This window comes from Ranitomeya imitator, chromosome 6 (genome assembly GCF_032444005.1).
Source record: "Ranitomeya imitator isolate aRanImi1 chromosome 6, aRanImi1.pri, whole genome shotgun sequence".
NCBI lineage: Eukaryota > Metazoa > Chordata > Amphibia > Anura > Dendrobatidae > Ranitomeya > Ranitomeya imitator.
The window spans coordinates 555628808-555641285 of record NC_091287.1 but is presented as its reverse complement, the minus strand read 5'-3'; positions in this window follow the sequence as shown (position 1 = coordinate 555641285).

Genomic DNA, 12478 nt, shown 5'->3' with positions numbered 1-12478 from the left:
CTAAATAATCCTAATTTCTCTAATCTATCTGGGTATTGTAGTTCTCCCATCCCCTTTATTAATTTTGTTGCCCTCCTTTGTACTCTCTCTAGTTCCATTATATCCTTCCTGAGCACCGGTGCCCAAAACTGGACACAGTACTCCATGTGCGGTATAACTAGGGATTTGTACAGAGGCAGTATAATGCTCTCATCATGTGTATCCAGACCTCTTTTAATGCACCCCATGATCCTGTTTGCCTTGGCAGCTGCTGCCTGGCACTGGCTGCTCCAGGTAAGTTTATCATTAACTAGGATCCCCAAGTCCTTCTCCCTGTCAGATTTACCCAGTGGTTTCCCGTTCAGTGTGTAATGGTGATATTGATTCCTTTTTCCCATGTGTATAACCTTACATTTATCATTGTTAAACCTCATCTGCCACCTTTCAGCCCAAGTTTCCAACTTATCCAGATCCATCTGTAGCAGAATACTATCTTCTCTTGTATTAACTGCTTTACATAGTTTTGTATCATCTGCAAATATCGATATTTTACTGTGTAAACCTTCTACCAGATCATTAATACATATGTTGAAGAGAACAGGTCCCAATACTGACCCCTGCGGTACCCCACTGGTCACAGCGACCCAGTTAGAGACTATACCATTTATAACCACCCTCTGCTTTCTATCACTAAGCCAGTTACTAACCCATTTACACACATTTTCCCCAGACCAAGCATTCTCATTTTGTGTACCAACCTCTTGTGCGGCACGGTATCAAACGCTTTGGAAAAATCGAGATATACCACGTCCAATGACTCACCGTGGTCCAGCCTATAGCTTACCTCTTCATAAAAACTGATTAGATTGGTTTGACAGGAGCGATTTCTCATAAACCCATGCTGATATGGAGTTACACAGTTATTCTCATTGAGATAATCGAGAATAACATCCCTCAGAAACCCTTCAAATATTTTACCAACAATAGAGGTTAGACTTACTGGCCTATAATTTCCAGGTTCACTTTTAGAGCCCTTTTTGAATATTGGCACCACATTTGCTATGCGCCAGTCCTGCGGAACAGACCCTGTCGCTATAGAGTCCCTAAAAATAAGAAATAATGGTTTATCTATTACATTACTTAGTTCTCTTAGTACTCGTGGGTGTATGCCATCCGGACCCGGAGATTTATCTATTTTAATCTTATTTAGCCGGTTTCGCACCTCTTCTTGGGTTAGATTGGTGACCCTTAATATAGGGTTTTCATTGTTTCTTGGGATTTCACCTAGCATTTCATTTTCCACCGTGAATACCGTGGAGAAGAAGGTGTTTAATATGTTAGCTTTTTCCTCGTCATCTACAACCATTCTTTCCTCACTATTTTTAAGGGGCCTACATTTTCAGTTTTTATTCTTTTACTATTGATATAGTTGAAGAACAGTTTGGGATTAGTTTTACTCTCCTTAGCAATGTGCTTCTCTGTTTCCTTTTTGGCAGCTTTAATTAGTTTTTTAGATAAAGTATTTTTCTCCCTATAGTTTTTTAGAGCTTCAATGGTGCCATCCTGCTTTAGTAGTGCCAATGCTTTCTTTTTACTGTTAATTGCCTGTCTTACTTCTTTGTTTAGCCACATTGGGTTTTTCCTATTTCTAGTCCTTTTATTCCCACAAGGTATAAACCGCTTACAGTGCCTATTTAGGATGTTCTTAAACATTTCCCAATTATTATCTGTATTCTTATTTCTGAGGATATTGTCCCAGTCTACCAGATTAAGGGCATCTCTAAGCTGGTCAAACTTTGCCTTCCTAAAGTTCTGTGTTTTTGTGACTCCCTGACAAGTCCCCCTAGTGAAAGACAGGTGAAACTGTACAATATTGTGGTCGCTATTTCCTAGATGCCCGACCACCTGCAGATTTGTTACTCTGTCAGGTCTATTAGATAGTATTAGGTCTAAAAGTGCTGCTCCTCTGGTTGGATTCTGCACCAATTGTGAAAGATAATTTTTCTTGGTTATTAGCAGAAACCTGTTGCCTTTATGGGTTTCACAGGTTTCTGTTTCCCAGTTAATATCCGGGTAGTTAAAGTCCCCCATAACCAGGACCTCATTATGGGTTGCAGCTTCATCTATCTGCTTTAGAAGTAGACTTTCCATTGTTTCTGTTATATTTGGGGGTTTGTAACAGACCCCAATGAGAATTTTGTTACCATTTTTCCCTCCATGAATTTCGACCCATATGGACTCGACATCCTCATTTCCTTCGCTAATATCCTCCCTTAAAGTGGACTTTAGACAAGACTTTACATAGAGACAAACCCCTCCTCCTCTCCGATTTTTACGATCCTTTCTAAACAGACTGTAACCCTGTAAGTTAACTGCCCAGTCATAGCTTTCATCTAACCATGTCTCGGTTATTCCCACTATGTCAAAGTTACCTGTAGATATTTCTGCTTCTAGTTCTTCCATCTTGTTTGTCAGGCTTCTGGCGTTTGCGAGCATGCAGTTTAGAGGATTTTGTTTTGTTCCAATCTCCTCGCTGTGGATTGTTTTAGAAATGTTCTTACCTCCCTTCTGAGTATGTTTTCCTGGATCTTCTTTGTTCAAGTCTAATGTTTTTCTTCCCGTCCCCTCTTCTTCTAGTTTAACGCCCTCCTGATGAGTGTAGCGAGTCTTCTGGCGAATGTGTGTTTCCCAGGTTTGTTGAGGTGTAGTCCGTCTCTGGCGAGGAGTCCATCGTACAAGTAATTCACACCGTGGTCCAGGAATCCGAATCCTTGTTGTCTGCACCATCGTCTTAGCCAGTTGTTTGCATCAAGGATCCTGTTCCATCTCCTGGTGCCATGCCCGTCTACTGGAAGGATAGAAGAAAAAACTCCCTGTGCATCCAGTTCCTTTACTTTCTTCCCCAACTCTTCAAAGTCCTTGCAGATTGTCGGTAGGTCCTTCCTTGCCGTGTCATTGGTGCCAACATGTATCAGAAGAAATGGGTGGACGTCCTTGGAGCTGAAGAGCTTTGGTATCCTATCGGTCACATCCTTGATCATCGCACCTGGAAGGCAGCATACTTCTCTTGCAGTTATGTCCGGTCTGCAGATGGCTGCTTCTGTGCCTCTCAGTAGTGAGTCTCCCACCACCACCACTCTTCGTTGCTTCTTGGCTGTACTTTTTGCTGTCACTTGTTGCTGTGTGCCCTTTTCTTTTTTGCTTGCTGGTATTGCTTCATCCTTAGGTGTGCCATCTTCATCCTCTACAAAGATTTGATATCAGTTCTTCAGTTGTGTGGTTGGTGATTTCTCCATGGTCTTCTTGCTTCTTTTGGTCACATGCTTCCACTCATCTGCTTTTGGAGGTTCTGTGACACTTTTTTCACCTTCTGTGACCAGTAGAGATGCTTCTGTTCTGTCTAGAAAGTCTTCATTCTCTTTGATGAGTTTCAAAGTTGCTATTCTTTCTTCCAGACCCCGCACCTTTTCTTCTAAAAGGGCCACTAGTCTACACTTCTGACAGGTGAAATTTGATTCTTCTTCTGGTCGATCTGTGAACATGTAGCACATGCTGCAGCTCACCATGTAGGTTGTCACATCTGCCATGTTGCTCCTAGATCCTGCTGACTTGCTGTGTGTTTTCCTTCTTGTGTAATCTACTCAGCCAAGCTCTCTTGCAATAATGTCCTACAGGCAAAAATTTGGTGATGCTTTCCAAGCAGCTGGTCCCGGCTGTACCCAACGATCTTCTAGCTTAGGGAGACTCCTTGCTTTTCCCAGAAGGCACCTGGAATATGCAAATTAGCCTCCTCAATCTTGAATCCCTGGTTTGGTGATGCTTTCCAAGCAGCTGGTCCCGGCTGTACCCAACGATCTTCTAGCTTAGGGAGACTCTTCGCTTTTCCCAGAAGGCACCTGGAATATGCAAATTAGCCTCCTCAAGCTTGAATCCCTGGTTTGGTGATGCTTTCCAAGCAGCTGGTCCCGGCTGTAACGATCTTATAGCTTAGGGAGACTCTTCGCTTTTCCCAGAAGGCACCTGGAATATGCAAATTAGCCTCCTCAAGCTTGAATCCCTGGTTTGGTGATGCTTTCCAAGCAGCTGGTCCCGGCTGTACCCAACGATCTTCTAGCTTAGGGAGACTCTTCGCTTTTCCCAGAAGGGACCTGGAATATGCAAATTAGCCTCCTCAAGCTTGAATCCCTGGTTTGGTGATGCTTTCCAAGCAGCTGGTCCCGGCTGTACCCAACGATCTTCTAGCTTAGGGAGACTCTTCGCTTTTCCCAGAAGGCACCTGGAATATGCAAATTAGCCTCCTCAAGCTTGAATCCCTTCAATCCCTTGTACACAAACATTCGACATTGTGACGGATTACGTGCTGTCAAATTCTTTTTGGAAACATCCGATTACTCCCCCAGGTTCAGAGTTTTTGTTTTGGGTTTGCTTGAGTTCACTCTTACGCATAATTTTTTTACTTTTAAGGGGTACCTCTACCTCCAGCTCCAGGGCACCGCTATGGGGGCGGCCTTTGCCCCCTCATATGCTAATTTGTTCCTGGGGCTGTGGGAGAGGGACCTCTTCCTGTCAGATGAGCGACCATCGTCGGTGGACTGCGTACTGCATTGGGCGCGGTACATCGACGATGTCTTTCTCATCTGGCAGGGTACCTCTTCATCTTTGGATTTATTTTTTGAGGGAGTCAATAAGAATGACCTTAACATTCATCTTACCGTTAACCAACATCGGGATGTAATTGAATTTTTGGATGTGTCCTTACGGAGGGAGTCTGACGGAAAAATTGGTACGAATATATTTCGTAAACCAACATCCACCAATATGCTGCTGCATGCCTCCTCCTCGCACCCTTCACATATGGTCCGAGCTGTACCCGTGGGCCAATTTTTAAGACTTCGGCGTATTTGTTCTACACAAGTACTATTTGAGGCGGAGGCAGAGAAGCTTAGTCAGCGGTTTCTGGAAAGGGGATATAGCCGTAGGGCCATTAAGAGGGCCTATCATAGGGCTAAGTGGGCAAATAGGGATTCTTTATTATATCGTACCCACACTGACACGGAAAATGCTAACGTGATGAGGTTCGTTACTAATTTTAGCACTCAATCTGAGTCGGTGCGTGTTGCCCTTACAAAAGCCTGGCCCATTCTGATGACCGATGAAACCATCGCTAAGATTATCCCAAAAAAACCCGCTATCACATTTCGCCGTGGGAAAAATTTGCGTGATTGTCTCGTACGGAGTCATTATGAGAGTACGTCCCTCCGTACATTCCTTGATGATGTCCCTGTTAGAAGAGGCTGTAGGCCTTGTGGACGCTGTGTCGCCTGTAGAAACATCGAGCGTAGTAACTCTTTTGTCAATTCCTCTGGGCATAAGAAATTTGATATTGATAAGTCAATTACATGTGAATCGAGTAATGTCATCTATTATGCCACGTGTCCATGCTCCCTGATTTATGTTGGCCTTACCACACGCCAACTTAAGGTGAGAGTCAGGGAGCACGTGCGTGGCATTGAGGCGGCAAGTGAGCAAGACGACATAGCGCTCCTGAAAACAATTCCGAAACATTTTAAGATACATCATAGCTGTAATAGCAGGGGACTTCGTGTTAAGGGCATTGACTCTATCGACCCGGGGATTCGGGGGGGCAATATTTCTCAGCGTCTCTCCCAATTAGAAACTCGATGGATTTGGACACTTGGTACAGTCCATCCCCGGGGTCTTAATGAGCACTTTAATTTCTCATCCTTCCTGTGATTCCCTCCTGCTGCACATGTGTGCGGGACACTGTTTGAATTTTGTTTTCGTTGTTTTTAGTAATTGTTTTCTGTGTCATTTTTTTAATGTTTGTACATTTGTATTTAGGTCTTGTTGTGCCTTTCTTTCTTATTGGTGGTGTTATATGCCGATGTGGACATGTGGATGAGTCTAGTCCTTGGATTGGGTTTTTCTACACCGTTGGTCGTTTTTTCTGAAGATACATGGACTTTATCATCAATAGCCCTTGTGTAGCGGAGTGGACTACATGGACTGAATGCCACGATACATGATTTGATTACAAGTTGCTTTTTGCTTATATATATGAACTATTATCTGGTCATTGTTATTATTGCAGTTGTTCTGTGCGCTACATATGGATCTATATAGTGTCGTTTGTATATGACCTCATAGGTGTAACTCTTACTATGTCTTCTCTTAGTTATTTATTATTATTTCATGTATGTATTTGTTTTGTCATTTTTATTCATTGTATTTTTTATTTAGGTGTTTATCTGTACTTTCCACATGTCCTTATCTGTTTATGTTTATCCGTGGTATTTTCCTTTCATTCATGCCGCTTTAGCCGTGATTTGCCCCTTTCCCTATTTCAAGATGGAGTTTTTTGTCTATAGCATGCCTTTGCGCATGCGCGGCCGTGTTCCCGTGTTGCCTTGACATTATGGTTGCGCCGCTACGCGCTCGTCGCCGGGGGACACAGGGCCCTGTGCTGACCCGGTGTACGGTGTTGTGCGGCGTACCCGCTGGTGTCGGGTATGGCGGTGACATTACCGCTTGATCGTGTCTTACTTGGTGATGTAGGGTATTGGTTGCTTAGTAACTATATGTCACTTCCGGTTGCGGCGGCTTTATATTTCCGGTTACGGCGGCTTTCTACTTCCGGTTTTAGCAGTTATAAAGGTGCACACCCGACCTCTCTGTATATTCCCCCTGAGGAAGGTTTATCACTGAAACGTGCGTTGGGGAGGGCGCACGGACCCTGGATCTGGTCTACCCATCTGCCCTATTTTAGGTAATGTATATTCATTTACGATACTGATGTTATTGGGCCCTTTGATTGTCTATGTGGACGTATGATGGTACTAGTATTTTCCAGCATAGTGGTATGGGCTTCATAGCCCACCTTGTATTATTATGGAGTAGACTTTGACCCCGACTCCGTGCGCTCCTTTTATGCTCTTTCAGTGGTGTCCTTGCACACCCTGTGGTATTGAGCCTCATCTGTTTCTTTGTATGATATGTATTTTTATATATATATATACATTTTTGTGCAATAATAAAGTTGATGTTTATATATCTTTACTTGGGTTTTTGGTCGTTTTTTGGGTCTATTTTGACCCACATCTCTTTTGCTCTATATTTGGTAGCGACTTACCCTTATTTATATATTAGTCCTTGTGGCATGGCATTTTTTACTTGTATTTAATTGATTAAAATTATTCCTGCTATGCATATCTTTGTCGTGTGCTTGGTTTCTCACTATATTGTTACTGTGTTTTGCACAGGTTCTTTGCATGACAAAATAAACTGTAGAGCCAGAGAACGCGTTTGGCTCGGACAAATGGAACAGGTGTTTGGGGTAGGTGCCGCTGGGGTGCAGCAGGCAGGTGATCGCATGTGGGATGAGAAATGTGGCACGGTTCAGAATCTTTTGATTAAACGCACCAAATAATGGTGGAACCGTGCGTTCCTCGAAAAATATATATCATGCTCTATGATTCCCAGAGGTCTTAGGGTTAGAGTTGCCCCTGCATATCCAGTTGATGATGCGGCCTTTGTTAGTGAATGGGAGGAGGCATGCAGCAGCTGCTCCAAAACTTTAATGCAATTACTGATCAAGTTGAATACAAGGTCAATTGAGGACTTGGATAAATCCATTGATGCAGCACAGGTGGATCTTCGGACGTTGGGCACTGACGAGAAAATTCACAGCTTTGAACGGAATTTAGAAAAAGCCCTTGATCAGACTTTGAAAAAAATTCATGACAATCAAACCAATAAGTTTAATCGTGATACTAAGGACTATCAGTTCAAGACTGTGTATCGTTGGGTCAAAGCTACATCACAAACTTATGTGAGGAATCGTACTGGTTCTTTTTCCTCAGCCTCCTCAGCCGGTGATATCTCGGATGACTCTACATCCTCTATGGTGACTCGGTCTGGTATGGGGTACAAGAGACTTCGTAAACATAATTTTCATCCTTATAGACGCCATGGTGGTCGCCCTCCAGATAATGAACCTAATGGTAATAAGGTAATTAATCTTAGTGATTACACATTGACTCCCTCCGATTTATCTCTATTAAATAGAGGTTTATCTTTTTCACCGGCGGCGGGCCCTGACATTTTTTCTATTGTCAAGGATCTACATCTTTTTGCCCGCTCTTTACTTTTTAAAAGACACTTTTTTGATAATTTACATACTCTTTTTCCCACAGATGAAGAACAAACTGCTCTAAGGATCCTGGAGGAGATATCGGATGAACATAAGTCTACTGAGGGAGGTAGGATACCCCCATCAATTAGACCTCGCTCCAGGAAATTCCCCCCTCTGTCTAGTTGTAGCGCAATTGATCTTTTTGTGCAGGTAGTCACTAATGACCTTAAGAAAATTCCTCAGCACATCCGGGGGGATAATCTTACTGGGGAGGAGAGACAACGTCTGCGCCATCTGCAGCATCTTCCAGGGGTTGTGTTCAAACCGGCGGACAAGGGGGGTAATATTGTAATTTGGCCCACTATTATGTATGAACGTGAGGCTTTCCATCAGTTGAAAAATCAGGTGTGTTATAAGAAACTCACATTTAACCCCTTGTCCACCTATTGTGCACAGCTCTCTACCATCTTGTCTGCTGCTGTGGATGGCGAAGTGATCACGAAAGAGTTGGCCGCAGCGTTGGTGGTTAAGGAGCCTACTATTTCCACGTTCTATCTCCTCCCCAAAGTTCACAAAAATATCTGTGGTCCCCCCGGACGTCCTATTGTGTCTGGTCGGGGGAATTTCCTGGAGAATATTAATAAATGGATTGATTCCATCTTACAGCCTTTGGTGGTGGGTCTTCCTTCCTTCCTCAAGGATACGACACAGCTGCTCCGGACGGTTGATGGTTTATCCCTTGATCCGGACACACTTTTAGCTACAGCTGATGTCGAATCCTTGTACACGAACATTCGACATTGTGACGGATTACGTGCTGTCAAATTCTTTTTGGAAACATCCGATTACTCCCCCAGGTTCAGATTTTTTGTTTTGGATTTGCTTGAGTTCACTCTTACGCATATTTTTTTACTTTTAAGGGGTACCTCTACCTCCAGCTCCAGGGCACCGCTATGGGGGCGGCCTTTGCCCCCTCATATGCTAATTTGTTCCTGGGGCTGTGGGAGAGGGACCTCTTCCTGTCAGTTGAGCGACCATCATCGGTGGACTGCGTACTGCATTGGGCGCGGTACATCGACGATGTCTTTCTCATCTGGCAGGGTACCTCTTCATCTTTGGATTTATTTTTTGAGGGAGTCAATAAGAATGACCTTAACATTCGTCTTACCATTAACCAACATCAGGATGTAATTGAATTTTTGGATGTGTCCTTACGGAGGGAGTCTGACGGAAAAATTGGTACGAATATTGTTGTGAATTCTGTGGCTGAATTCACTCCTGTGGTCACAAGTGGTACTGCAGCTTCTGAGCTTCCTCCCTCAGGTGTTCTGGTGAGCTCGTTAACTGCTTCATTACTTAACTCCGCCTGATGCTGCTATCCTTGCTCCTTGTCAATGTTTCAGTGTTGGATCTGAGCTTCTCCTGATTGTTCCTGTGACCTGCTGCTCTGTATAGCTAAGTGCTTTTTGCTTTTTTGTTGCTTTTTTTCTGTCCAGCTTGTCTTTTGTTTTGCTGGAAGCTCTGAGACGCAAAGGGTGTACCGCCGTGCCGTTAGTTCGGCACGGTGGGTTTTTTTTTTTGCCCCCTTTGCGTGGTTTTGCTTTAGGGTTTTTTGTAGACTGCAAAGTTCGCTTTACTGTCCTCGCTCTGTCCTAGAATATCGGGCCCCACTTTGCTGAATCTATTTCATCCCTACGTTTTGTCTTTTCATCTTACTCACAGTCATTATATGTGGGGGGCTGCCTTTTCCTTTGGGGAATTTCTCTGGGGCAAGTCAGGCCTATTTTTCAATCTTCAGGCTAGCTAGTTTCTTAGGCTGTGCCGAGTTGCCTAGGTAGTTGTTAGGCGCAATCCACAGCCGCTTTTAGTTGTGTTTAGGATAGGATCAGGTGTGCAGTCTACAGAGTTTCCACGTCTCAGAGCTCGTTCTTGTATTTTTGGGTATTTGTCAGATCACTGTGTGCGCTCTGATCGCTAAGCACACTGTGTTTCTGGATTGCCTTCATAACACCTGTCATTAGCAAACATAACAGTACAAGGAGACAAACTAATGATTCTCAATAGAGGGAAAGAAAAAGTTCTGACATCATTTTTTTTTTTTTTTCTGCTCTGTGTTCATTTTTTTTTTCCCCCTAGACATTTGGGTGATTCTGGACACAGGTGTGGACATGGATATTCAGGGTCTGTGCTCTTCAATGGATAAGCTCGTTATAAATGTACAAAAAATTCAAGATACTATTGATCAGAAATCTATGTTAGAACCAAGAATTCCTATTCCTGATTTGTTTTTTGAAGATAGAACCAAGTTTCTAAGTTTCAAAAATAATTGTAAGCTATTTCTGGCCTTGAAACCTCATTCTTCTGGTAATCCTATTCAACAGGTTTTGATTATTATTTCTTTTTTGCGCGGCGACCCTCAAGACTGGGCATTTTCTCTTGCGCCAGGAGACCCTGCATTGAGTAGTGTCGATGCGTTTTTCCTGGCGCTCGGATTGCTGTACGATGAGCCTAATTCAGTGGATCAGGCTGAGAAAAATTTGCTGGCTTTGTGTCAGGGTCAGGATGAGATAGAAGTATATTGTCAGAAATTTAGGAAATGGTCAGTACTCACTCAGTGGAATGAATCTGCGCTGGCAGCTTTGTTCAGAAAGGGTCTCTCTGAGGCTCTTAAGGATGTCATGGTGGGATTTCCTATGCCTGCTGGTTTGAATGAGTCTTTGTCTTTGGCCATTCAGATCGGTCGACGCTTGCGCGAGCGTAAATCTGTGCACCATTTGGCGGTACTGCCTGAGGTTAAACCTGAGCCTATGCAGTGCGATAGGACTATGACTAGAGTTGAACGGCAGGAATACAGACGTCTGAATGGTCTGTGTTTCTACTGTGGTGATTCCACTCATGCTATTTCTGATTGTCCTAAGCGCACTAAGCGGTCCGCTAGGTCTGCCGTCATTGGTACTGTACAGTCCAAATTCCTTCTGTCCATTACCTTGATATGCTCTTTGTCGTCGTTTTCTGTCATGGCGTTTGTGGATTCGGGCGCTGCCCTGAATCTGATGGATTTGGATTATGCTAAACGTTGTGGGTTTTTCTTGGAGCCTTTGCGGTGTCCTATTCCATTGAGAGGAATTGATGCTACACCTTTGGCCAAGAATAAACCTCAATACTGGGCCCAGCTGACCATGTGCATGGCTCCTGCACATCAGGAAGTTATTCGCTTTCTGGTGTTGCATAATCTGCATGATTTGGTCGTGTTGGGGTTGCCATGGCTACAAACCCATAATCCAGTATTGGATTGGAATTCCATGTCGGTATCCAGCTGGGGTTGTCAGGGGGTACATGGTGATGTTCCATTTTTGTCGATTTCGTCATCCACCCCTTCTGAGGTCCCAGAGTTCTTGTCTGATTATCAGGATGTATTTGAAGAGCCCAAGTCCGATGCTCTACCTCCGCATAGGGATTGTGATTGTGCTATCAATTTGATTCCTGGTAGTAAATTCCCTAAAGGTCGATTATTTAATTTATCCGTGCCCGAACACGCCGCTATGCGCAGTTATGTGAAGGAATCCCTGGAGAAGGGACATATTCGCCCATCGTCATCACCACTGGGAGCAGGGTTCTTCTTTGTAGCCAAGAAGGATGGTTCGCTGAGACCGTGTATTGATTACCGCCTTCTTAATAAGATCAGTGTTAAATTTCAGTATCCCTTGCCATTGTTATCTGACTTGTTTGCTCGGATTAAGGGGGCTAGTTGGTTCACTAAGATAGATCTTCGTGGTGCGTATAATCTGGTGAGAATCAGGCAAGGAGATGAATGGAAAACTGCATTCAATACGCCCGAGGGTCATTTTGAGTATCTAGTGATGCCGTTCGGACTTGCCAATGCTCCATCTGTGTTTCAGTCTTTTATGCATGACATCTTCCGTGAGTATCTGGATAAATTCCTGATTGTTTACTTGGATGACATTTTGATCTTCTCAGATGATTGGGAGTCTCATGTGAAGCAGGTCAGAATGGTTTTTCAGGTCCTGCGTGCTAACTCTTTGTTTGTGAAGGGATCAAAGTGTCTCTTCGGTGTGCAGAAAGTTTCATTTTTGGGGTTCATCTTTACCCCTTCTACTATCGAGATGGATCCAGTTAAGGTCCAAGCCATCCAGGATTGGATTCAGCCGACATCTCTGAAAAGTCTGCAAAAGTTCCTGGGCTTTGCTAATTTTTATCGTCGCTTCATCTGTAATTTTTCTAGCATTGCCAAACCATTGACCGATTTGACCAAGAAGGGTGCTGATTTGGTTAATTGGTCTTCTGCTGCTGTGGAAGCTTTTCAGGAGTTGAAGCGTCGTTTTTGTT